Below are 23,918 nucleotides of genomic sequence, written 5' to 3'. Positions count from 1 at the left end.
AACAAAAAAGCTAAATAAATAATTAAAAAAAGAAAAACGCACGATTTTCTTTGTCCTCAGGTGCCGGTCTCAGGCACCCACTCACCAGTCTTGCTGCCCTGTTTCCCTAGTATTGGCGTCCCTGTCCCTTTAAGACTTCCAAAATGTACTCGCCAAAAAAAAAAAAATGGCCGCTCCCGTTTCTTTGTTCTCTGGTGTTGGCCTCAGGCACCGGCTCACCAGTCCTGCTGCCTTGTTTCCCTAGTATCCAGGACCCCACACATGCACTGTGTCTGTGCTCTTGTCCAGATGGCTGGGGCTGGGTGTTCAGCAGTCCTGGGCTCCTCTCCCTCCCTGCTGACTCCTCTCCTCCCACCAGGAGCTGGGCAGAGGGGTGCTTGGGTCCCGCCTGGCCGGGGCTTGTATCTTACCCCCTTCGCGAGGTGCTGAGTTCTCGCAGGTGTGGATGTGTTCTGGATGTTGTCCTGTGTCCTCTGGTCTCTATTTTAGGAAGAATTGTCTTTGTTATATTTTCATAGATATTTGTGATTTTGGGAGGAGATTTCTGCGGCTCTACTCATGCCGCCATCTTGGCTCTGCCCCCCTTAGTATTTTTTAAATTGTGATTTTATGCTCATCTATTATATTTTAATGGATCCCTTAATAGTTAACTTGTTAATGCCTTACATATGAATTAGGGAGTCTGGATATAATTGTTGGGGTATTTTGTATTAAGAGATTCCATGACTCCTGCTGCCTCTATGCCTGATGATCCTCTGATAATGCAGTATATAGACTTGTGATACTTTTTGTTGGGTCCCAGTTTTGATGATCTGCTAGTGAAAGGATGAACTTACTGCTCTAGAAAATTGGAAAGGCCAGCAGGAAGAAACCTGTGGCTAGCTTTCGTATAACAGTAAAAACTGTGGAGAGCAAAGTTTCAGCTGACTCACTGGCTTTCATTCCTTACTCCCTCTGAATGCCTGTGGCCAGTAGGCTGCTGTCTAGGGTACTCACACATGTCTCCCTTTAGTTGTAGAATGATTATCAAGAGTGAGTTGTGTTTGTTCCCAAAGCTTCTTTATTAGTTCTTATTCTAATTATGTAATTTACTACTTCATATACAAATGACTTATGAAGAACCAAGTTGTTCCCATGAAAACCAAGTTCAAAGCTTTGGAAAGAGTTGATAAAGGTGAATTAGTAGGAAATTGCTGCCCAATTACATTTGGGTAAGACAACTGTAAATTAATGGCATAAATTATTAATGTCCAGAAAGATTCTGCATTCAGATTGCTTCAAAGCATCTTAATCTCTCTCACCATAATTTAAAAGCCAGAAGTGGAAGTGGTAGAGGATGCATTATGGTTATGTGAAAGAAAGACATTTTAACATGTAGATCCATACAACCAAAGGCTCTTCCTATATTAGAAGAGTAGAAAGTAAATGTCCACTTTAGTTAAAAAAAAATGTTTAGATACACAAATCAAATTTTTATGGTTTACAGATTTTATTTGACCCTCTTTTTTCTTAACTAATCAATTACTGACTGATCATTACTGGTTTAAGAGCTTCTACTGTATTGCTGCAAGCTACTAAAACTGAAATGTACTTTCAGCTTTTAATTCATTCATTCACAGATATTTATGGAGCACCTATTATGTACCAGGCATTCCACTTGGCCTCAGTGCTGAATGAGGATTTCTCTTCTTAAGGAGTTTATCTTCTATTGGCATATTAGTGAAAGTACAGTGATTTATATAGTAATGATATTCTCAACTCTTGTAGAATAGTTAGCAAAATAGTCTTTGTACTAAAAGTCATAGCTACAAAAATACCTGTAGACTAGTGGTTCTCAACCATAGTATTTACCCTAGAATAACTTGAAGAGCATTTGAAAAATGCTGCATCTAGGGCTCCATCTTAGACCAATTAAATTAGAATTTCTAGAAGTGGAGCCCATGCCTACAAAGATGTGTAGGAAAAGGCAAGTTGATATTAGTTAAAGTTGTTTGCTTTTGCCCAAATTAAATCTGATAACTACCAGTCAAGCCCTCCCCCATGGTAGATTCCAATCACTTCTCAGTGTCTATGAGTCTACTGGTGTTTTGTTCATTCTGTTTTGCTTTGTTTTTATATTCCACAAATAAGTGAAATCATATGGTATTTCTCTTTCTCTGCCTGGCTTATTTCACTTAGCATAATACCCTCTAGATCTATCCATATTGTTGCAAATGGCAGTATTTCTTTTTTCTTATGGCTGAATAATACTAATTGTGTATGTGAACCACATCTTCTTTATCCATTCATCTATTGATGGACACCTAGATTGCTTCCATATCTTGACTGTTGTAAATAATGCAGTGATAAACGTAGGGGTGCATGTATCTTTTTGAATCAGGGATCTTGTTTTCTTCGGGTAAATTCCCAGGAGTGGTGTTACAGGGTTGAATGGTATTTCTATTTTAGTTTTTTGAGGAACCTCCATACTGCCTTCCACAGTGGTTGCACCAATTGACATTCCCACCAACAGTGCAGGAGGGTTCCCATTTCTCCACATCCTCATTAACAGTTGTTATTTCTTGTCTTTTGGATATTGGCCATTCTAACTGGTGTGTGGTAGTATCTCATTGTGGTTTTGATTTGCATTTCTCTGATGGTTAGTGATGTGGAGCATCTTTTCATGTGCCTGTTGGCCATCTGTATTTCTTTGGAGAAATGTCTGTTCAGGTCTTCTGCCCATTTTTCAATTGGGTTATTTATTTTTTTTGTTGTTGAGGCATATGAGTTCTTTCTTTATTCTGGATGTTAACCCCTTATCAGATGAATTATTTACAAATATATTCTCCCATACTGTGGGATGCCTTTTTGTTTTACTGTTGGTGTCCTTTGCTGTACAGAAGTATTTTAGTTTGATATTGTTCCACTTGTTCATTTTTTTATTTTGTTTCCTTTGCCTGAGGAGATGTGTCCAGGAAAAAATTGCTCATGCTTATGTTGAAGAGATTTTTGGCTATATTTTCTTCTAAGAGTTTTATGGTTTCATGTCTTACATTCAGGTTTTTGATCCATTTTGAATTTACTTTTGTGTAAGGAGTTAAGACAGTAATATAGTTTCATTCTCTTGCATTTAGCTGTCCAGTTTTGTCAGCACCAGTTATTGAAAAGGCTGTCTTTTCCCCACTGCATGCATATTCATGACTCCTTTATCATATATTAATTGACATATAGTCATGGGTTTATATTTGGGCTCTCTATTCTGCTCCATTGATCTGTCTTGTCTGGTCTATTCTTGTGCCAGACCATACTGTTCTGATTACCATAGCTTTGTAGTATAGTTTGAAGTCAGTGAGTGTAATCCCCCCAGCTTTGTTCTTCTTTCTCAGGATTACTTTGTCTATTTGGGGTCTTTTGTGGTTCCATATGAATTTTAGAATTATTTGTTCTAGTTCATTGAAAAATGCTGTTGTTATTTTGATAGGGATTGCATTGAATCTGTAAATTGCTTTGGGCAGGATGGTCATTTTGGCATTGTTAATTCTTCCTATTCATGAGCACAGGATAGATTTCCATTTATTTGTGTCTTCTTTAATTTCTCTCATGAGTGTCTTACAGTTTTTAGAGTACAGGTCTTTCACTTCGTTGGTTAGGTTTATTCCTAGGTATTTTTTTCTTTCTGATGCAATTGTGAATGGAATTGTTTTCCTGATTTCTCTTTCTGTTAGTTTATTGTTATCATATAGGAATGCAACAGATTTCTGTGTATTAATTTTGTACCCTGCAACTTTGCTGATTCGGGTGTAAGTTCTAATAGTTTTTTTTTGGTGGAGTCTTTAGGGTTTTCCATGTATAATATCATGTTCTCTGCAAACAGTGACGATTTAAATTCTTCCTTACCCATTTGGATGTGTTTTATCTCTTTGTCTTGTCTGATTGCCATGGCTAGGACCTCCAATACTATGTTGAATAAAAGTGGTGAGACATTTTTGTCTTGTTCCTGATATTAGAGAAAAAGCTTTCTGATTTTTGCCATTAAGTATGAGGTTAGCTGTGGTTTTGTTGTATATGGCCTTTATTATGTTGAGGTATGTACCCTCTATAGCCATTTTGTTGAGAGTTTTTATAGTGAATGAATGTTGAATTTTGTCAATTGCTTTTTCAGCATCTGTTGAGACTATCATATGGTTTTATCCTTTTTGTTAATGGAGTGTATGATACTGATTGATTCATGAATATTGTACCATCCTTGTCATGGGCTTCTTTTTACCAGTCATAGCATATAGTTGTGATTTTATATATAATGAGCAAAAACTAATTGATATCAGAGGTATTGAAAACATCTGGAAATAAAACCTCCTCTTAAGAGTGATTTCATTCGTACTTAATCTTTAGGCCCAGAAACTTTAAAAGTTGAAAGTGTAATGCATTCATTTTTTGTCTTCCTAGCTTTTACAAAATTTCTTGCTTATTTATCTTCCACTTATATCATTTATCTTCCCACTTTCATCACTCAAAAGAGGATTAGAAGTTGGTACCTTTACTTATAGGTATTTGTTTTACTAGTAATTCTTCTTTCATGTTGATGTTTTATAGATTGGGTATACATTTACAGAGTTTTTTATCCTCTCTGATATCCACGAGAGATGTGATGTGGTATTCTGTGAAACCAAACATTTATCAGGACACTACAACAAATTCCAAAATGTACATTACATTTAATTACAATTTTGAATTGACTGTGTAACCTTAATAGTTCAATTCTGTTTTTTAGAATACTGATGCTTTGTGGGTAGAAGTGGTTTGGCACATTAGTTGAGGCTGTTAGATTTTCATCTTACATAGGAGTAGCTTCTTTTCATTCCTGATTTGTCTTCATGTGAGAGTTATTCCTTTACCTCATCTTTTAGCACATGTGTGTATGTTTACACACACACACACACACACACACACACACACACACACCTTCAAGTGTGGAACTGTTAAATTTTTGCCTTTCTGTGATCCCTGTACTTACCCTTAATGGCAGCTACTTATGTAGCTTGATCAGAGATGTCCAGGAAGTTGTTAAAAGTCTTGTCAACTGAAAGTAAAAGGGAAAATACTTAAAAGATTTACTAGGTGATTAACAGGTTTGATAAAGATTTCACAGGCCTCACCAGGGCAAATGATGAAAGAACTAAGCAGGATGTTATCAGCACAAGCAACTAGGAGCAATTTAGCTTAGCTCTATGAATGCCTTATTCCTTCTATCTCTACTTTCTGTTTTAGTTAAAGTATCAATGCCTCCTGTGTAGTACTTAGCAGTTTTTAATTTTATAAGTTAAACAAACATGTTTTTCTCCCTTCTCAAGTTCAGAAAACTGATATGCTGTGAGATTGCAAGATGACTTGTTCAGGGTTATTTGGCTGGTATATAGGTGAGGCCTCTTGGTTTCAAATAATAGAAACTCTAAAATTATTGAAGCAAAAAAGAGTTTGTTGGCTTATATAACTAGTAAATTTAGGGATGTAGCTGGTTGCAGGTATGCCTAGATTTAGGGGCTTGAGCTTTGTTTTAGGATATTTTTTCCTTCTTTTGTCTTCATTTGCATACAAGGTATCCCATACTGGCCACAGTTGCCTCTGGCAGGTCTTAGTTTATAACTGCCACTTTATTAACCCAATGAAGAGAGTAAGTTGTTTTGAAAATACCAATACAAGATGGGAACATGATTTTCAGACCCATTCTTGAACCAGTCATCCTTCACTGTGGCCGCTATCTGGAGTCTTCTCATTGACCAGGCTTGGGTCACATGCCACAGTGAAGCAGAATTGAGACCATCCCTAGATGAACTACATATATGGAGAGTAGGGCAAGAGTAGTTCTCCAGAAGGATACTGAGTAGGCAAAAAATATAGGTCCCTGGTAAGTTAGTGAGCCTGTACTTCTGGTTCTAAAGCTGATGTTAGAGTTGTCTAAAGATAAGACATGTAATCTTGAAATTCATAAATTGTCTTAATACCAAAATCCATTTTCCTTCTCTCTGGCAAGTTGAGTATTAACACCTCATAACATCTTAGAGTTTAGACACTATTAAATAGTCTGATCTCATTCTATTACCATAGGAACCAACTTCGGGAGGCTACCATAGTAGGTTTGAATCCTAGTTGTATTCAAATCCTACTACTAGTTTGAAATACATGTGTGGAAAGGAGGCTTAACAGAAAAGCTGTTGGGTTGTTTGAATGTTCTAACATTGCAAGAGGCTTTTGATTTCTACACAGAATTTTTCTCCCAGTTCTCCCTGTCTTCTCCTGCCTGTCTCTGTACCCCTACCACCCTCCTTTTTGTTTCTTGGCTTAAGTCTATTCCTTTCTCTAATCTGTCCCCATCCCCAGGAGCAGACACCGCATAGTTTCCTCACCCCCTTGAGTAGAGGCACGATACCATTCTCTTCCTTCAAGGAAAGTACTATAGAATGGAATTACATGTTGACATGCTTAAGAATGGTTAAGGAGAACCCACCTTCCTCATTTGTACAAGAAGTTTTGTGGCTCTGAAGACTGAAGTCAAATTATCCTGACCCAGATTTCTTTGGGCGGCTTCAACTCAGTTGTCTCTGAAGGTCCTAGTAGCAGCTTAGATACTGGAGATACAGTTTAGGGGCTCCTGTAAATTCTTTTGTGCCTAAAATGACTGTGAGAATGGAGATGGGAAGTAATGTTAAATGCTCTGGTTTTCATTACTGCTGTCATCAACATAAAAATGACATAACCATATTTTGGACCCTGAGGCAGCACTGAAATGACATGCCACCTGCTGACCTAATGCATTTCATTTCTGGTAGTAGGATAACAAAGCAATGTGCTCAATTTGCAATTGACTATTTACTCTTTAAAATAACAGTAATTAGCCCTAGTGTAAGAATCACATACTCTGTCAAGAATTAAAACTTAAAAGAAGGAAAATTACCCTTTTTCAAAGAAGTCATTTAAATATGGTATATTTAATCTCAGAGACTGTGCTTTGGAAAGCTACTTTTTACTGTTGTTCCTCAGGAAGGAGTACTATCTGCTGATGAAATTTGATATAACAGAAGTATTTCTCAGCAGCAGCTGAATGGAGCAGAGAACTAGAAGACGGCTATATTTATCTTTAGGTAAATTTTGCAACTTACTAGGAAAAGAAGTCTGTATAGCATGCAGGCAGATTAACTCATGTTAATCCAGCAGCTGCTTCTCTGGCAAATAGAAGAGAGGGGTATGTGCTACAGTCCTGTACACATACTCAGGTGCTGAACGTACTTGCTTTGTCTCAGAAACTGTGCCAAGAGCCACATATGCTGATGAGTTGCTGGCTCTTCTATTTTAATTTTTTAATAAAATCTTAACTCCCATTGGTTTCTCTCTCCCATTAAAATGAAGTGAGTAAAACTTCTCTAAATGATAGTTTTAGGAGCTTGGACTCTGGTCTTGAACATTGTGTTCAGTAGTTATGCATAGTATTGCAATTGATAAATTAGAGTTACAGAAGCACCTACTTCATCCCCTCCCAGAGATCCATATGTCAGTAAGTGACATGCTGGCAGAATTAAGGTGTCTGCTTCCAGTTCAGCCCTCTTTTATTTCTTGTTGCTTTCTATGACTCGCCAGCTATGGAATTTACTTCTGTGCATGGGCCTCTCAGAAGCCAGCTCTCCTGCCCTCCCCAACATGCTCTCAGTCAGCAGCACAGGGAAATCATACCGATCAGCACACCACTCAGTTGATCAAAGGAAGCCAGCCACTTTTCTTCAACAAGACCCAGCGGTATTAGTCACTACGCCTTCTCCTGCTGTGAGCAAGGCCACTGGAACATTGCTGGCAACATTAGTCTGTCTGTAAAAAGCTGCTTATGTTCCCTTTGCCTTGGCTTTAGCTTAAGCCTCAGCAAGGGGGTAGGAAAAGAGGAAAATAACCCAACAATCAGTATCTCTCCTTTTTAAACCTTGGTGTGAAGCATTACCCTCCATTGACAATCCCTATTGGCAATCCGTAATTCTGTTGGGGAAAGACTTGCTAATTTTCTTTTAATTGTAAAAGAGCAGACAGAGCCCCACTGCAAATTGAACATGTGGTGACCATATGAAATATATGACAGAATACAATCTTACATTGATTAATAACAGGTCTGACAAATCTACAAAAATAAGCCACATATTTTAGTAATTAATTTCTTGATTCTGTTGCTTTTTAGTGTTTTCTGGATAGTCTTAATGTTATTTTGTAGGGAACCTTTGGGCTCCAACTCTAATTTGTTGGCTAGAGAGGGCAAGTTGCTATTCGTTGCTCTAACAGGTATATAATTTTCTTTCCTGTAATCATTTGGCATTTCAGTTTACAGTATGGAGCATGGAAGAGACCCCCTGAGTATGACAGTGGCTACTCTATGTCACTTGCAGCTGTGTTTGCAAGGGAGCATGCTGGCAACCAGCAAGGAGAATGCTGTGACAGGTGGGAAAAGCAAAACCAGATAATAGGCTTTTCCTTTCTCCTGTCCTCTTTCTGTTCCCTTCTTTCCCCCTACTCTTTTCTGTCTGATCTACCATTTTTCTTCTCTTCCCCTTTTAGAAGCCATCTGTTTCCCTCTACCAGTTCTTTTTGGCTTGCAGATGCCACTATACAAGAATACATTGGAGCTAGCGTATGTTTGACCTGTACTGAACATATGTATTTGGGCTAGGCTCAGCCTGATGTACTGAAAGGAATGGTAAGAGCCTGGTATATAAAACTTTATGATGTAATGATAACCACATATATCATTTTTCTCTAAGGAGCTCAACCACATAGCTTAACACCTCAAAAGGTCAAGATATCTTACTACCTGGATCTGAGAAATGAGAGAGGACCTTTCTAAAACCTCGCGCTACAAGTTATGCATTACTTTCTATTAGAGATGGGAGCAACATTAGTCTGTGTGTAAGGAGCTGCATGTGTTCCCTTGGCCTTAGTCTGGACTTAGGCAAAGGGGGAGGAAGGAAGGAAAATGCTCCAACAGCCATTATCTCTTCTTTCTAAAATTTGGTGGGAGGCATTTTCAGAACTAGTTTGGCTGTTCCCTGACCAGGCACTCAGTTAATGGTCTCCCTTCAGTTATCTTCTCCTCAAGCATTGCTGGGAGGATTGTAAAATGGATCAGCCACTTTGGAAAACAATCTGGCAGTTCTTCAAGATGTTAAACATAGAGTTACCATGTGACTCAGCAATTTCACTCCTAGATATATGCCCTAGAGAATGATAACATATGTCCAAACAAAACTTTTACACAGATGTCCATGGCAGCATTATTCATGATATCCAAAAAATGGAAACAACCATCTCTCATCAACTGATAGCTGGTTAAATAACCTATGTGGTGTACCTATATAATGGAACATCATTTGGCAATAAAAGAAATAAAGTGCTGGTACATGCTACCACATGGATGAATCTTAAAAAACATTATGTCAAGTGAAAGAAGGCCACAAAAGGCCATACATTATATGATTTCATTTATATTAAATGTCTAGAATATGCAAATCTATAGAGACAGAAAATAGATTAATGGCTGCCCAGGTTGGAGAGAACTGTGTGTGGGGATGAGGGGGAGGGAAATGGGGAATGACTGCTGATGTATCTGAGTTTCTTTGGGGTGATGAAATGTTCTGAAATTGATAGTGGTGATGGTTGCACATGGTGAATATGCAAGCCTTTGAATTATATACTTTAAATGGGTGAATTGTATGGTATATTGAATTATTTCTCAATGAAGCTATTTTTTAAAATTATTATTACATATTTCATTTGGTCTGAGGGCAGTGATTGTCTTTCCTAAAGTTGTAGAGGCTAGAAGAACCCATAGTCCCAATAAGAATACCAGAATACCAGTTTAATAAAGGTAATAACTTATTTGCACAGTGTGTCATTGTTTACTGACAGTTTTCACATATGTTATCTGATTTGACCCCCAGTGAGCAGATGAAAGTGACACACATAAAGATAAAGTAATTTAAGATTATAAAACAAGTAAATGGCAGAGCAAGTATTTAATCTTAGGCTTTCTGATTGCTAGAAACTGCTCTGGTCAGAATACTGTCAGCACATTGCAAAGAAAGTAATGGTGATCTTTGATGTTTTCCAGATTCTTAATTATGCTTAACCCTTTCACTTCTTGAATATGACTAGAAAAGTTCTCCCTTTCTCAGTCTTGCTTTACTTATCTGGAAATTGGAGATAAGAGTGTCTCCCATCTCAGGAGTCACTTACCTCCTGTCTTGGTTTCTTTATCTAGAATAGGGAGCTAGGAATGTTACCTATCTCATGGGCATATATTAAGGACTAATGAATGAAAAACAAGTATAAAATATCTTGCCAGGCTATAGAAATTCTTCAAAATGAACTCTCAAAGGGTATTGTTTTTATCTTTCTTTCATGTTATGCCACAGTAAGACCTCTGCAGGATGTAATGATAACCACATATATCACTTTTTCTCTAAGGAGCTCAACCACGTTACAGACGTTATCAAGTTAATCCTCCCTATGACCCTGTGAGTAACCTAGGGAACTAGTATCAGAGGAGCTAGAGCGCAGAAGGGTGAAGTAACATGCCTGAAGCCTTTCTCTCAGCCTGGGTCTCTGCTGTACCAATTGCGTATTTATTTGTCCCTGGTGATACCCATTCAGTCAATTACATTTATTCTCTATGAGTTTGTCACTTGTTAAACATGAAAAAAATGCTTCAATAGCTCTCCTGAATCACATTACATAGCTTAAACTTTATTGAGGGTAAAGCTGTTTATTTTTATCTGTCTGTGTCACCTTTGATATAGACTAGAAAAAAGTTCAAAACTGAGTATACACTTTTGACTTGAAGATTCACTATGGGGAGCAGTGCCAACTCTTTCTGTCCTGCTGTGTAGACAGGAGCAATCCTGGATGAGTCTTTGGAAACTACTCTCATTTGTCCAGACACTTTTCACAGAGTTAAGGAAGTCTGCCTCAAGTTGTTGAGTTTTACAGTGTGTTTGCATATAGAAAACTTATTTACCACATGGATTACAACCTAGATCTTCACCTACCATCATCATTTAATATTATTTTGGTCTTATGGCTTTAATTCCATTACCAGCCCTTCTGACAGAGAATATGTATGCGGGGAATGTGTGAGATGACTAAGAAGGCCTGTATGAGACTGCATCAGAACAGCTTCTAATAAACCAGTAAAAAACAGTGAAGCCTGACCAATCCACTGGAAAACATTAAATTCTGGCTTTTCTCTTCCCTTATGTTAAGGGAAGCTCTGGTTTCTTGCCAAGGCTGCCTGGCAGTGTTTTTGGGTTTGGATGTTTTGGGTTTTTTGGTTGTTCATTGTTTGGGGGGGTTCTCTTTTATTGTATTGATCTCTCAACTTACTGGGGATACCCTCCCCACCCCCGGAAGTGGATTTCCCTTGTGTATTAGCCTTGCTGGTGTGCTGCCTCAGGGGAGGTGGTCCCAGTGCTGTTGGCACTGTCCTATGTACAGTTAATTAAACCGCCTGTTGTGGACCTGGGTTTCTGCTGCCGCTGTTCACTGATGTGTGTGAATTGAGTGAAATGTGTACACAAGCTCAGGCACACTTGTAAAAACAAACTCTGAAAATGAGAAAAGATGAAGTTGGGGTAAACCTTCAGCTTTTAAATAAATTTAGTAATCTGGCTAAGCTGAGTGCCAGAACTCACAAAGCTGAGAATTGCATTCCTGAAGCTAACACAAGCCCTTTTTGTGTTTTTTATCTTTTCTTCCCAAAGTGTATTCAAATTTTTTAAGTACCTTTTTTCTTTTATAAGGTATTATTGATATACACTCTTATGAAGGTTTCACATGAAAATCAATGTGGTTACTACATTCACCCATATTATCAAGGCCCCACCCATACCCCAATGCAGCTACTGTCCATCACTGTAGTAAGATGCCACAGATTCACTGTTTGCCTTCTCTGTGCTACACTGTCTTCCATGTGACCCCCCGACACCATGTGTACTAAACATAATACCTCTCAATCTCCTTCTCCCTCCCTCCCCACCTGCCCTCCAAAACCCGTCCCCTGTGGTAATCGCTACTCCCTACTTGGAGTCACTGAGTCTGCTGCTATTTTGTTCCTTCAGTTTTACTTAATTGTTACACTCCACAAATGAGGGAAATCATTTGACACTTGTCTTTCTCTGCCTGGCTTATTTCACTGAGCATAATATCCTCCAGTTCCATCCATGTTGTTGCAAATGGTAGGATTTGTTTCTTTCTAATGGCTGAATAATACTCCATTGTATATATGTACCACAGCTTCTTTTTTCATTCATCTACTGATGTACACTTAGGTTGTTTCCATATCTTGGCTATTGTAAATAGTGCTGTGATAAACATAGGGGTGCATATGTCTTTTTGAATCTGAAAAGTTGTACTCTTTGGGTAAATTCCTATGGGTGGGATTCCTGGGTCAAATGGTATTTCTATTTTTAGTTTTTTGAGGAACCTCCATACTGCTTTCCACAATGGTTGAACTAGTTTACATTCCCACCAGCAGTGTAGGAGGGTACCCCTTTCTCCGCATCCTCACCAGAATTTGATGTTCTTAGTATTTTCAATGCTGGCCATCCTTACTGGTGTGAGATAATATCTCACTTTGCTTTTTCATTTGCATTTTCCTGACTAATAGCGATGTGGAGCATCTTTTCATGTGTCTGTTGACCATCTGAATTTCTTCTTTGGAGAACTGTCTCTTCATATCCTCTGCCCATTTTTTTTTATTTTGGTATCATTACTCTACAACTACATGAGGAACATTTTGTTTAGAAGACTCCTTCCATCACAAAGTTCCCCCCACATTCCCCATTGCAGTCATTGTCCATCAGCGTAGTAAGATGTTGCAGAATCACTACTTGTCTTCTCTCTGTTGTACAGGCCTCCATGTGCCCCCCAACTCCACATTATACATGCTAATCATAATGCTCCCTCCCCACCCTTATCCCTCCCTTCCCACCTGTCCTCACCAGTCCTTTTCCCTTTGGTAACTGTTAGTCAATTCTTGGGTTCTGTGAGTCTTCTGGTGTTTTGCTCCTTCAGTTTTTGCTTTGTTCTTATACTCCACAGATGAGTGAAATGATTTGATACTTGTCTTTCTCCACCTGGTTTATTTCACTGAGCATAATACCCTCTAGCTCCATCTGTGTTGTTGCAAATGGTAGGATTTGTTTTCTTCTTATGGCTGAATAATATTCCATTGTGTATATGTACCACATCTTTATCCATACATCTACTGATGGACACTTAGGTTGCTTCTATTTCTTGGCTATTCTGAGTAGTGCTGTGATAAACATAGGGGTGCATCTGTCTTTTTCAAACTGGGCTGCTGCATTCTTAGGGTAAATTCCTAAAAGTGGAATTCCTGGGTCAAATGGTATTTCTATTTTGAGCTTTTGGAGGAACCTCCATACTGCTTTCCACAATGGTTGAACTAATTTACATTCCTAGTAGCAGTGTAGGAGGGTTCCCCTTTCTCCACATCCTCGCCAACATTTGTTGTTGTTTGTCTTTTGGATGGATCCGTACTCGTGTGAGGTGATACCTCATTGTTGTTTTAATTTGCATTTCTCTGATAACTAGTGATGTGGAGCATCTTTTCATGTGTCTGTTGGCCATCTGAATTTCTTCTTTAGAGAACTATCTGTTCAGCTCCTCTGCCCGTTTTTTAATTGGATTATTTGCTTTTTGTTTGTTGAGGTGCGTGAGCTCTTTATATATTTTGGATGTCAAGCCTTTATCGGATCTGTCATTTATGAATATATTCTCCCATACTATAGGGTACCTCTTTGTTCTACTGATGGTGTCCTTTGCTGTACAGAAGCTTTTCAGCTTCATATAGTCCCACTTGTTCATTTTTGCTTTTGTTTCCCTTGCCTGGGGAGATATTTTCATGAAGAAGTCGCTCATGTTTATGTCCAAGAGATTTTTGCCTATGTTTTTTCTAAGAGTTTCACGGTTTCATGACTTACATTCAGGTCTTTGATCCATTTTGAATTTACTTTTGTGTATGGGGTTAGACAATGATCCAGTTTCATTCTCTTACATGTAGCTGTCCAGTTTTGCCAGCACCATCAGACTGTCATTTCCCCATTGTATGTCCATGGCTCCTTTATCATATATTAATTGACCATATATGTTTGGGTTAATGTCTGGAGTCTCTATTCTGTTCTATTGGTCTGTGACTCTGTTCTTGTGCCAGTACCAAATTGTCTTGATTACTGTGGCTTTGTAGTAGAGCTTGAAGTTGGGGAGTGAGATCCCCCTTACTTTATTCTTCTTTCTCAGGATTGCTTTGGCTATTCGGGGTCTTTGGTGTTTCCATATGAATTTTTGAACTATTTATTCCAGTTCATTGAGGAATGCTGTTGGTACTTTGATAGGGATTGCATCAAATCTGTATATTGCTTTAGGCAGGATGGCCATTTTGACAATATTAATTCTTCCTAGCCAAGAGCATGGGATGAGTTTCCATTTGTTAGTGTCCTCTTTAATTTCTCTTAAGAGTGTCTTATGGTTTTCAGGGTATAGGTCTTTCACTTCCTTGGTTAGGTTTATTCCTAGGTATTTTATTCTTTTTGATGTAGTTGTGAATGGAATTGTTTTCCTGATTTCTCTTTCTATTGGTTCATTTTTAGTGTATAGGAAAGCCACAGGTTTCTGTGTGTTAATTTTGTATCTTGCAACTTTGCTGTATTCCAATATCAGTTCTAGTAGTTTTGGAATGGATGCTTTAGGGTTTTTTATGTGCAATATCATGTCATCTGCAAATAGTGATGGTTTGACTTCTTCTTTACAAATATGGATTCCTTGTATTTCTTTGTTTTGTCTCATTTTCATGGCTAGGACCTCTAATACTATGTTAAATAACAGTGGGGAGAGTGGGCATCCCTGTCTTGTTCCTGATCTTAAAGGAAAGGCTTTCAGCTTCTCACTGTTCAGTATGATGTTAGCTGTGGGTTTATCATATATGGCCTTTATTATGTTGAGGTACTTGTCCTCTATACCCATTTTGTTGAGAATTTTTATCATGAATGGATGTTGAATTTTGTCAAATTCTTTTTAGCATCTATGGAGATGATCATGTGGTTTTTGTCTTTCTTTTTGTTTATGTGGTGGATGATGTTGATGGATTTTCGAATGTTGTACCATCCTTGCATCCCTGGGATGAATCCCACTTGGTCATGGTGTATGATCCTTTTGATGTATTTTTGAATTTGGTTTGCTAATATTTTGTTGAGTATTTTTGCATCTACATTCATCAGGGATATTGGTCTTAAATTTTCTTTTTTGGTGGTGTCTTTACCTGGTTTTATTATTAGGGTGATGTTTGCTTCATAAAATGAGTTTGGGAGTATTCCCTTGTCTTCTATTTTTTGGAACACTTTAAGGAGAATGGGTATTATGTCTTCTCTGTATGTCTGATAAAATTCCGAGGTAAATCCATCTGGACGAAGGGTTTTGCTCTTGGGTAGTTTTTTTTATTACCACATCAATTTCTTTGCTCGTAATTGGTTTGTTTAAATTTTTTGTTTCTTCTTTGGTCAATCTTGGAAGATTTTATTTTTCTAGGAAGTTGTCTATTTCTTCTAGGTTTTCCAGCTTGTTAGCATATAGGTTTTCATAGTATTCTCTAATAATTCTTTCTATGTCTGTGGGGTCCGTCATGATTTTTCCTTTCTCATTTCTGATTCTGTTGATGTGTGTTGATTCTCTATTTTTCTTAATAAGTCTGGCTATAGGCTTATCTATTTTGTTTATTTTCTCAAAGAACCAGCTCTTGGTTTCACTGATTTTTTTCTATTTTATCCCTCTCAATTTTATTTGTTTCTTCCCTGATCTTTATTATGTCCCTCCTTCTGCCGTCTTTAGGCCTCATTTGTTCTTCTTTTTCCAATTTTGATAATTGTGACTTGAGACTGTTCAGTTGGGATTATTTTTCCTTCTTTAAGTATGCCTGGATTGCTATATACTTTGCTCTTAAGACTGCTTTCACTGCGTCCCACAAAAGTTGGAGCTTTGTATTATTGTCATTTGTTTCCATATATTGCTTGATCTGTATTTTAATTTGGTCATTAATCCATTGATTATTTAGGAGCATGTTAAGCCTCCATGTGTTTGTGGTCCTTTTTGCTTTCTTTGTATAGTTTATTTCTAGTTTTATACCTCTGTGGTCTGAGAAGTTGGGTGGTAGAATTTCCGTCTTTTTTATTTTACTGAGACTCTTTTTGTGGCCTAGTATGTGGTCTATTCTGGAGAACATTCCATGTGCACTTGAGAAGAATGTATACCCTGTTGCTTTTGGATGTAAAGTTCTATGTGTTCTAGTGTGTTGTTAAGTGCCTCTGTGTCCTTACTTATTTTCTGTCTGTTGGATCTGTCCTTTGGAATCAGTGGTGTATTGAACTCTCCTAAAATGAATGCATTACATTCTATTTCCTTCTTTAGTTCTGTTAGTATTTGTTTCACACATGTTGGTCCTCCTGTGTTTGGTGCATATATTTTTGTAATGGTTATATCCTCTTATTGGACTGAGCCCTTTATCATTATGTATGTCTTTCTTTATCTCTTGTTACTTTCTTTGTTTGGAAGTCTATTTTGTCTGATACTAGTACTGCAACACCTGCTTTTTTCTCCTTGTTTGCATGAAATATCTTTTTCCATCCCTTGACTTTTAGTCTGTGCATGTCTTTGGGTTTGAGGTGAGTCTCTTGTAAGCAGCATATAGATGCATCTTGCTTTTTTATCCATTCTATTACTCTGTGTCTTTTGATTGGTGCATTCAGTCCATTTACATTAAGGGTGATTATTGAGAGATATGTACTTATTGTCACTGCAGGCTTTAGATTTTTGGTTACCAAAGGTTCAAAGATAGCTTCTTTAGTGTGTTACTATCCAACTTAACTCGCTTATTGAGCTATTATAAACACTGTCTGGTAATTCTTTATTTCTCTCCCTTCTTATTCCTTCTCCTCCACTCTTTATATGTTGGTTGTTTTATTCTGTGCTTTTCTGTGTTTCCTTTAACTACTCTTGTGGGAAGTTGATTTTATTTTTTGACTTTAGTTAGTATTTGGTTGGTCTGCTTTCTTTGCTGTGATTTTATTTTCTCTGGTGACATCTGTTTAGTCTTAGGAGTGCTCCCATCTAGAACAGTCCCTCTAAAATATCCTGTAGAGGTGGTCTGTGGGAAGCAAATTCCCTCAACCTTTGCTTGTCTGGGAATTGTTTAATCCGTCCTTCATATTTAAATGAAAATCGTGCTGGATACAGTATTCTTGGTTGAAGGCCCTTCTGTTTCATTGCATTAAATATATCATGCCATTCTCTTCTGGCCTGTAAGGTTTCTGTTGAGAATTCTGATGATAGCCTGATGGGTTTTCCTTTGTAGATCACCTTTTTGCTCTATATGGCTGCCTTTAATACTCTGTCCTTGTCTTTGATCTTTGCCATTTTAATTATCACATGTCTTGGTGTTGTCCTCCTTGGTTCCCTTGTGTTGGGAGTTTTGTGTGCCTCCATGGTCTAAGAGACCATTTGCTCCCCCAGTTTGGGGAAGTTTTCAGCAATTATTTCTTCAAGGATACTTTCTATCCTGTTTTCTCTCTCTCTTCATCTTCTGGTACCCCTATAATGCGAATATTGTTCTGTTTGGATTGCTCACAGTTCTTTTAATATTGTTTCAGTCCTGGAGATCCTTTTATCTCTCTCTGCATCAGCTTCTCTGTGTTCTGTTGTCTGATTTCTATTCCATTAACGGTCTCTTGCACCTCATCCTGTCTCATCTTAAGTGCTTCCAGAGATTGTTTTATTTCTGTATTCTCCCTCCCAACTTGATCCTTTAGCTCCTGCATATTTCTCTGCACGTCCATCAGCATGGTTACGACCTTTATTTTTAATTCTTTTTCAGGAAGATTGGTTAAGTCTATCTCCGCAGGTCCTCTCTTTGGGTTGTCTGTATAATTTTGGGTTGGACCAAATTCTTCTACCTTTTCATGGTGATAGAGGTAGTTGTAGGGGGGCAGTGCATGTGTCATCTGGGAGAACAATGTCCTTTCCTGCTTGCTGGTTGCCTTGCCCTTCTCCTTTGCCTGTGTTGGTTACCTGCACACCTAGCGCGGGCTCTGGATTAATCCCCTAAGCTACCATGGGCAGGGTCACCTTCAGAGTAGTCCAGAGCACTGCAGAGATTGGCAGGCCTACGGAGGGTGTTCTTCTGCGAGAACAACTCCCTTTGCACCTTGCCCTGGTTTCCTCTACCTATGTCGGGCAGTTCCACGTTGGCTGCGGCCTCTGGGTCTGGCCTGGGCAGCTGCACACCAGTAGGAGATTCTGGTCAGTTGTTGTGGTTGTGGCCTCTCCCCTGCTGCTCCACCACTGCGAGTGGGCACGTGCCCACTTCCTGGCTGCTCTGCTGCTGCCTGTGCATGCATGGCCATGCCCCACTTGGTAAATGCATGCATGTGCAGTCCTGCTCTCCTGCTGCTCAGCCACTGCAATGGGGCTGCACCAGAGGGGGAATGACTGGAAGGCTGTTTATTGCCACAAGGGGCCACAGGGTGCATTATCTTCCAGGGGGCTGGTGCACCTGAAGTTCCCCAGGATTCTCAGCTGCTTTGCTGAGTGTTCTGGGATGCTTCCATCCAGCTGTTAGGCCCCTGTCCCTTTAACACTTTCAAAAAGCACTCACTTTTCTTTTGTCCCAGGGGAGCTGGCTGCAGGGACCTGCCCGCAGATTTTACTTTTCCGTTTCTCTACTATCCAGTACACCATGCAGTGTGTCTGCACTCGCGGTACGGATGACTAGAGCTGGTTATTTAGCAGTTCTGCACTTCCACTCCCTCTGCACTCTGATTCCTCTCCTCCCACTGGGGAGCTGGAGTGGGGGGAGCGCTCAGGTTCTGCCAGGCCATGGCTTGTATCTTTCCCCCTTGATGAGATGCTGAGATCTCACAGATGTAGATGTAGCCTGGCTTTTGTACTGTATTCTCTGGTGTCTGTTTTAGGAATAGTTGTATTTTCAAAAATATATATGGTTTTGGGAGGAGATTTCCTCTGCCCTACTCATGCCGCTATCTTGGCTCCTCCTCCTGCCCATTTTTTAATTGCGTTATTTGCTTTTTGGGTGTTGAGGCATATGAGTTCTTTATATATTTTGGATGTTAACTCCTTGCAACATATGTCATTTACAAATATATTCTCCCATACTATAGGAGGCCTTTTGGTTGTGTTGATGGTGTCCTTTGCCATACAGAAGCTTTTTGGTTTGATGTAGTCCCATGTGTTCATTTTTCCTTTTGTTTTACTTGCTCAGGGAGATGCATTCAGGAAGAAGTTACTCATGTTTATATTCAGGAGATTTTTGCCTATGTTGTCTTCTAAAAGTTTTATTGTTTCATGACTTACATTCACGTCTTTGATCCATTTTGAGTTTACTTTTGTGTGTGGGGTTAAACAATAATCCAGTTTCATTCTCTTGCACATAGCTGTCCAGTTTTTCCAGCATCAGCTGTTGAAGTGGCTGTCATTTCCCCATTGTATGTCCATAGCTCCTTTATCATGTATTAATTGACCATATATGGTGGGGTTTATATCTGGGCTCTCTAGTCTATTCCATTGGTCTATTGTTTTGTTCTTTTGCTAGTACAAAACTGTCTTAATTACTGTGACTTTGTAGTGGAGCTTGAAGTTGGGGAGTGTAATCCCCCCAGCTTTATTCTTCCTTCTCAGGTTGCTTTGGCTATTTGGGGTCTTTTGTGTTTCCATATGAATTTTAGAAGGATTTGTTCTAGTACATTGAAGAATGCTGTTGGTATTTGGATAGGAAGTGCATTGAATCTGTAGAGTGCTTTAGGCAGGATGGCTATTTTAACAATATTCATTCTTCCTATCCACCGGCATGGGATGTGTTTCCATTTATTGGTATCTTCTTTAATTTCTCTTATGAGCTTCTTGTAGTTTTCAGAATATAGGTCTTTCACTTCCTTGGTTAGGTTCATTCTTGGTATTTTATTCTTTTTGATGTCATTGTGAATGGAATTATTTTCCTGATTACTGTTTCTGCTACTTCAGCGTTATTGTATAGGAATGCAACAGACTTCTACTTATTAATTTTGTATCCTGCAACTTTGTTGAATTCAGGTATTAGTTCTGATAGTTTTCAGTGGATTCTTTAGGGTTTTTGATGTACAATATCATGTTATCTGAAAACATCTTCCTGACCAATCTGGATGCTTTTTATTTCTTTGTGTTGTATGATTGCCATGGCTAGGACCTCCAGAACTATGTTGAATAAATGTGGGGAAAGTGGGTTTCCTTGTCTTGCTCCCTATCTTAAAGGAAAGGCTTTCAGCTTTTCACTTTTAAGTATGATGTTAGCTGTGGGTTTGTTATATATGGCCTTTATTATGTTGAGGTACTTGCCTTCTATACCCATTTTGTTGAGACTTTTTATCATTAATGGATATTGAATTTTGTCAAATGCTATTTCAGCATCTATGGAGACTATCGTGTGATTTTTGTCCTTCTTTTTGTTGATGTGGTTGATGATGTTGATGGATTTTCTAATATTATACCATCCTTGCCCCCTGGAATAAATCCTAGTTGATCATGGTAGATCATCTTTTTGATATATTTTTGAATTCAGTTTGCTAATATTTTGTTGAGTATTCTTGCATCTATATTTATGAGGGATATTGGTGTGTAATTTTCTTTTTTTTGTGATGTCTTTGCCTGGTTTTGGTATTAGAGTGATGCTGGCCTCATAGAATGACTTTGGGAGTATTCCCTCCTCTTCTACCTTTTGCAAAACTTTAAGGAGAATGAGTATTAGGTCTTCACTAAATGTTTGATAAAATTCAGCGATGAAGCCAACTGGTCCAGGTGTTTTGTTCTTACCTAGTTTTTTTTTTATATCATTAATATACAATTACTTGAACAACATTATAGTTACTAGACTCCCCTTATTATCAAGTTCCCCCCATATACCCCATTACAGTCACTATTCATCAATGTAGTAAGATGCTTTCGAATCATTACTTGTCTTCTCTGTATATACTGCCTTTCCTGAGTCCACCCCAGCTACATTATGTGTGCTAATCATAGTGCCCCTTTTTCCCCCTTTCCGTCCCTTCCCACCCATCCTCCCCAGTTTCTTTCCCTTTGGTAACTGTTAGTCCATTCTCGAGTTCTGTGAGTCTGCTACTGTTTTGTTCCTTCAGTTTTTTTCTTTGTTCTTGTACTCCACAGATGAGTGAAATGATTTGATACTTGTATTTCTCCACCTGGCTTATTTCATTGAGCATAAAACCCTCTAGCTCCATCCATGTTGTTGCAAATGGTAGGATTTGTTTTCTTCTTATGGCTGAATAATATTCCATTGTGTATATGCACCACATCTTTGTTCTTAGGTAGTTTTTTGATTAGCAGTTCAATTTCATTGCTGGTAATTGGTCTGTTCAGATGTTCTGTTTCTTCCTGAGTCAGCCTTGGAAGGTTGTATTTTTGTAGAAAGTTGTCCACTTCTTCTAGGTTATCTAACTCATTAGCATATATTTTTTATAGTATTATCTAATAATTCTTTGTATTTCTGTGGTGTCTCTAGTGATTTTTCCTTTCTCATTTTTGATTCTGTTTATGTGTGTAGACTCTCTTTTTTGATAAGTCTGTCTAGGGGTATATCTATTTTGTTTATTTTCTTGAAGAACCAGCTCATGCTTTCATTGATTCTTTCTATTGTTTTATTTTTCTCGATTTTATTTATTTGTGCTCTAATCGTCCCTCTTTCTACTGACTTTGGGCCTCATTTGTTCTTTTTCTAATTTCATTAAGTGTGAGTTTAGACTGTTCATAAGGGATTATTGTTCTTTCCTGAGGTTGGTTCTTCTTTCCTCTTAGCACGGCCTTCGCTGTGTCCCACAGATTTTGTGGTTTTGTATTATTGTTGTCATTTGTTTCCATATATTGCCTGATCTCTGTTTTTATTTGGTCAGTGATCTATTGGTTATTTAGGAGCATGTTGTGAAGTGTCCATGTGTTTGTGAGATTTTTCATTTTCTTTGCATAATTCATTTGTAGCTTCATACCTTTGTGGTCTGAGAAACTGGTTGGTACAATTTCAATCTTTTTGAATTTACCAAGACACTTTTTGTGGCCCGGTATGTAATGTTGAAAATGTTCCATGTGCACTTGAGAAGAATGTATATTCTGCTTCTTTTGGGTGTAGCGTTCTGTAGATGTCTGTTAGGTTCATCTTTTCTAATGAGTGAAATCATTTGATACTTGTATTTCTCCCTTGTTCAGTGCCTCTGTCTCCTTATTTTCTCTCTGGTTGATCTGTCCTTTGGAGTGAGTGGAGTGTTGAAATCTCCTAGAATGAATGCATTGCATTCTATTTCCCCTCTTACTTCTGTTAGTATTTGTTTCACATATGTAGGTGCTCCTGTGTTGGGTGCATAGATCTGTATAATGCTTGTATCTTCTTGTTGGATTGACCCCTTTATCATTATGTAATGTCCTTCTTTGTGTCTTATGAGTTTATTTGTTTTAAAGTCTGTTTTGTCTGATACAAGTACTGCAACTCCTGCTTTTTTCTCCCTGTTAGTTGCATGAAATATCTTTTTCCATTGCTTCACTTTTAGTCTGTGTATGTCTTTGGGTTTAACGTGAGTCTCTTGTAGGCAGCATATAGATGGGTCTTGTTTTTTTATCCATTCAGTGACTCTATGTCTTTTGATTGGTACACTCAGTCCATTTACATTTAGGGTGATTATTGATAGGTATGTACTTACTGCCATTGTAGACTTTAGATTTGTGGTTACCAAAGGTTCAAGGTTAACTTCCTTACTATGTAAGAGTCTAACTTAAGTCTCTTAGTATGCTATTACAAACACAATCTAAAGGGTTTTTTGTCCTCCTTTTTCTTCCTCCTCCATTCTTTATATATTAAGTATCATCTTCTGTACTCTTTATCTATCCCTTGATTGACTTTGAGGGTAGTTGATTTAATTTTGCATTTGCTTAGTAATTAACTGTTCTACTTTCTTCACTGTGATTTTATTACCTCTGGTGACAGCTGTTAAACCTTAGGAACAATTCCATCTATAGCAGTCCCTCCATAATGTAGTGTAGAGATGGTTTGTGGGAGGTAAATTCTCTCAGCTTTTCCTTATCTGGAAATTGTTTAATCCCATGATAATATTGCCAGTTTAAGTATTCTTGATTCGAGGCTCCTCTGCTTCATTGCATTAAGTGTATCATGCCACTCCCTTCTGGCCTGTAAGGTTTCTGCTGAGAAGTCTGATGATAGCCTGGTGGGCTTTCCATTGTATGTGATCTTATTTCTGTCTCTGACTGCTTTTAATAGTTTGTCCTTATCCTTGATTTTTGCCATTTTAATTACTATATGTCTTGGTGTTGTCTTCCTTGGGTCTCTTGTGTTGGGAGATCTGTGCATCTCTGTGGCCTGAGGGACTATCTCTTTCCCCAGATTGGGGAAGTTTTCAGCAATTACCTCCTCAAGGATACTTTCTATCCCTTTTTCTTTCTCTTCTTTTTCTGGTACCCCTATAATGCGAATATTTTTCTGTTTGGATTGGTCACATGGTTCTCTCAATATTCTTTCATTCTTAGAGATCCTTTTTCTCTCTCTGCCTCAGCTTCTTTGTATTCCTCTTTCATTTCTATTTCATTTATTGTCTCCTCCACTGTATCTAATCTCCTTTTAAAACCTTCCATTGTGTATTTCATTTCTGGTACTGTGTTTGGTAATGATTGGATCTCTGACTGGAATTCATTCCTGATTTCTTGAATATTTTTCTGTTCCTCCATGAGCATGTTAATGATTTTTATTTTGAAATCTTCTGGGAAGATTCATGAGGTCAGTT

General features: G+C 38.2%; 1 protein-coding gene across 22 annotated transcripts in view; it reads left to right on the top strand.

Moving 5' to 3' along the window:
• The window catches only part of PHF21A (PHD finger protein 21A), a 282,000-nt gene that overhangs the window by 102,965 nt on the left and 155,117 nt on the right, over positions 1-23,918 (top strand). Inside the window, exon 3 of one of the 22 annotated variants that reach the window (XM_073216489.1) lies at positions 8,335-8,451. The exons of the other annotated variants lie outside the window; for them this stretch is intronic. The gene's annotated coding sequence lies outside the window, so the exon portion shown is untranslated. The remainder of the gene's footprint in view (positions 1-8,334; positions 8,452-23,918) is intronic. 22 annotated transcript variants of the gene reach the window in all.

The sequence above is a fragment of the Manis javanica genome, chromosome 11 (assembly GCF_040802235.1).
Source record: "Manis javanica isolate MJ-LG chromosome 11, MJ_LKY, whole genome shotgun sequence".
Classification (NCBI taxonomy): Eukaryota; Metazoa; Chordata; class Mammalia; order Pholidota; family Manidae; genus Manis; species Manis javanica.
This window is presented reverse-complemented; position numbering and strand designations above follow the sequence as displayed.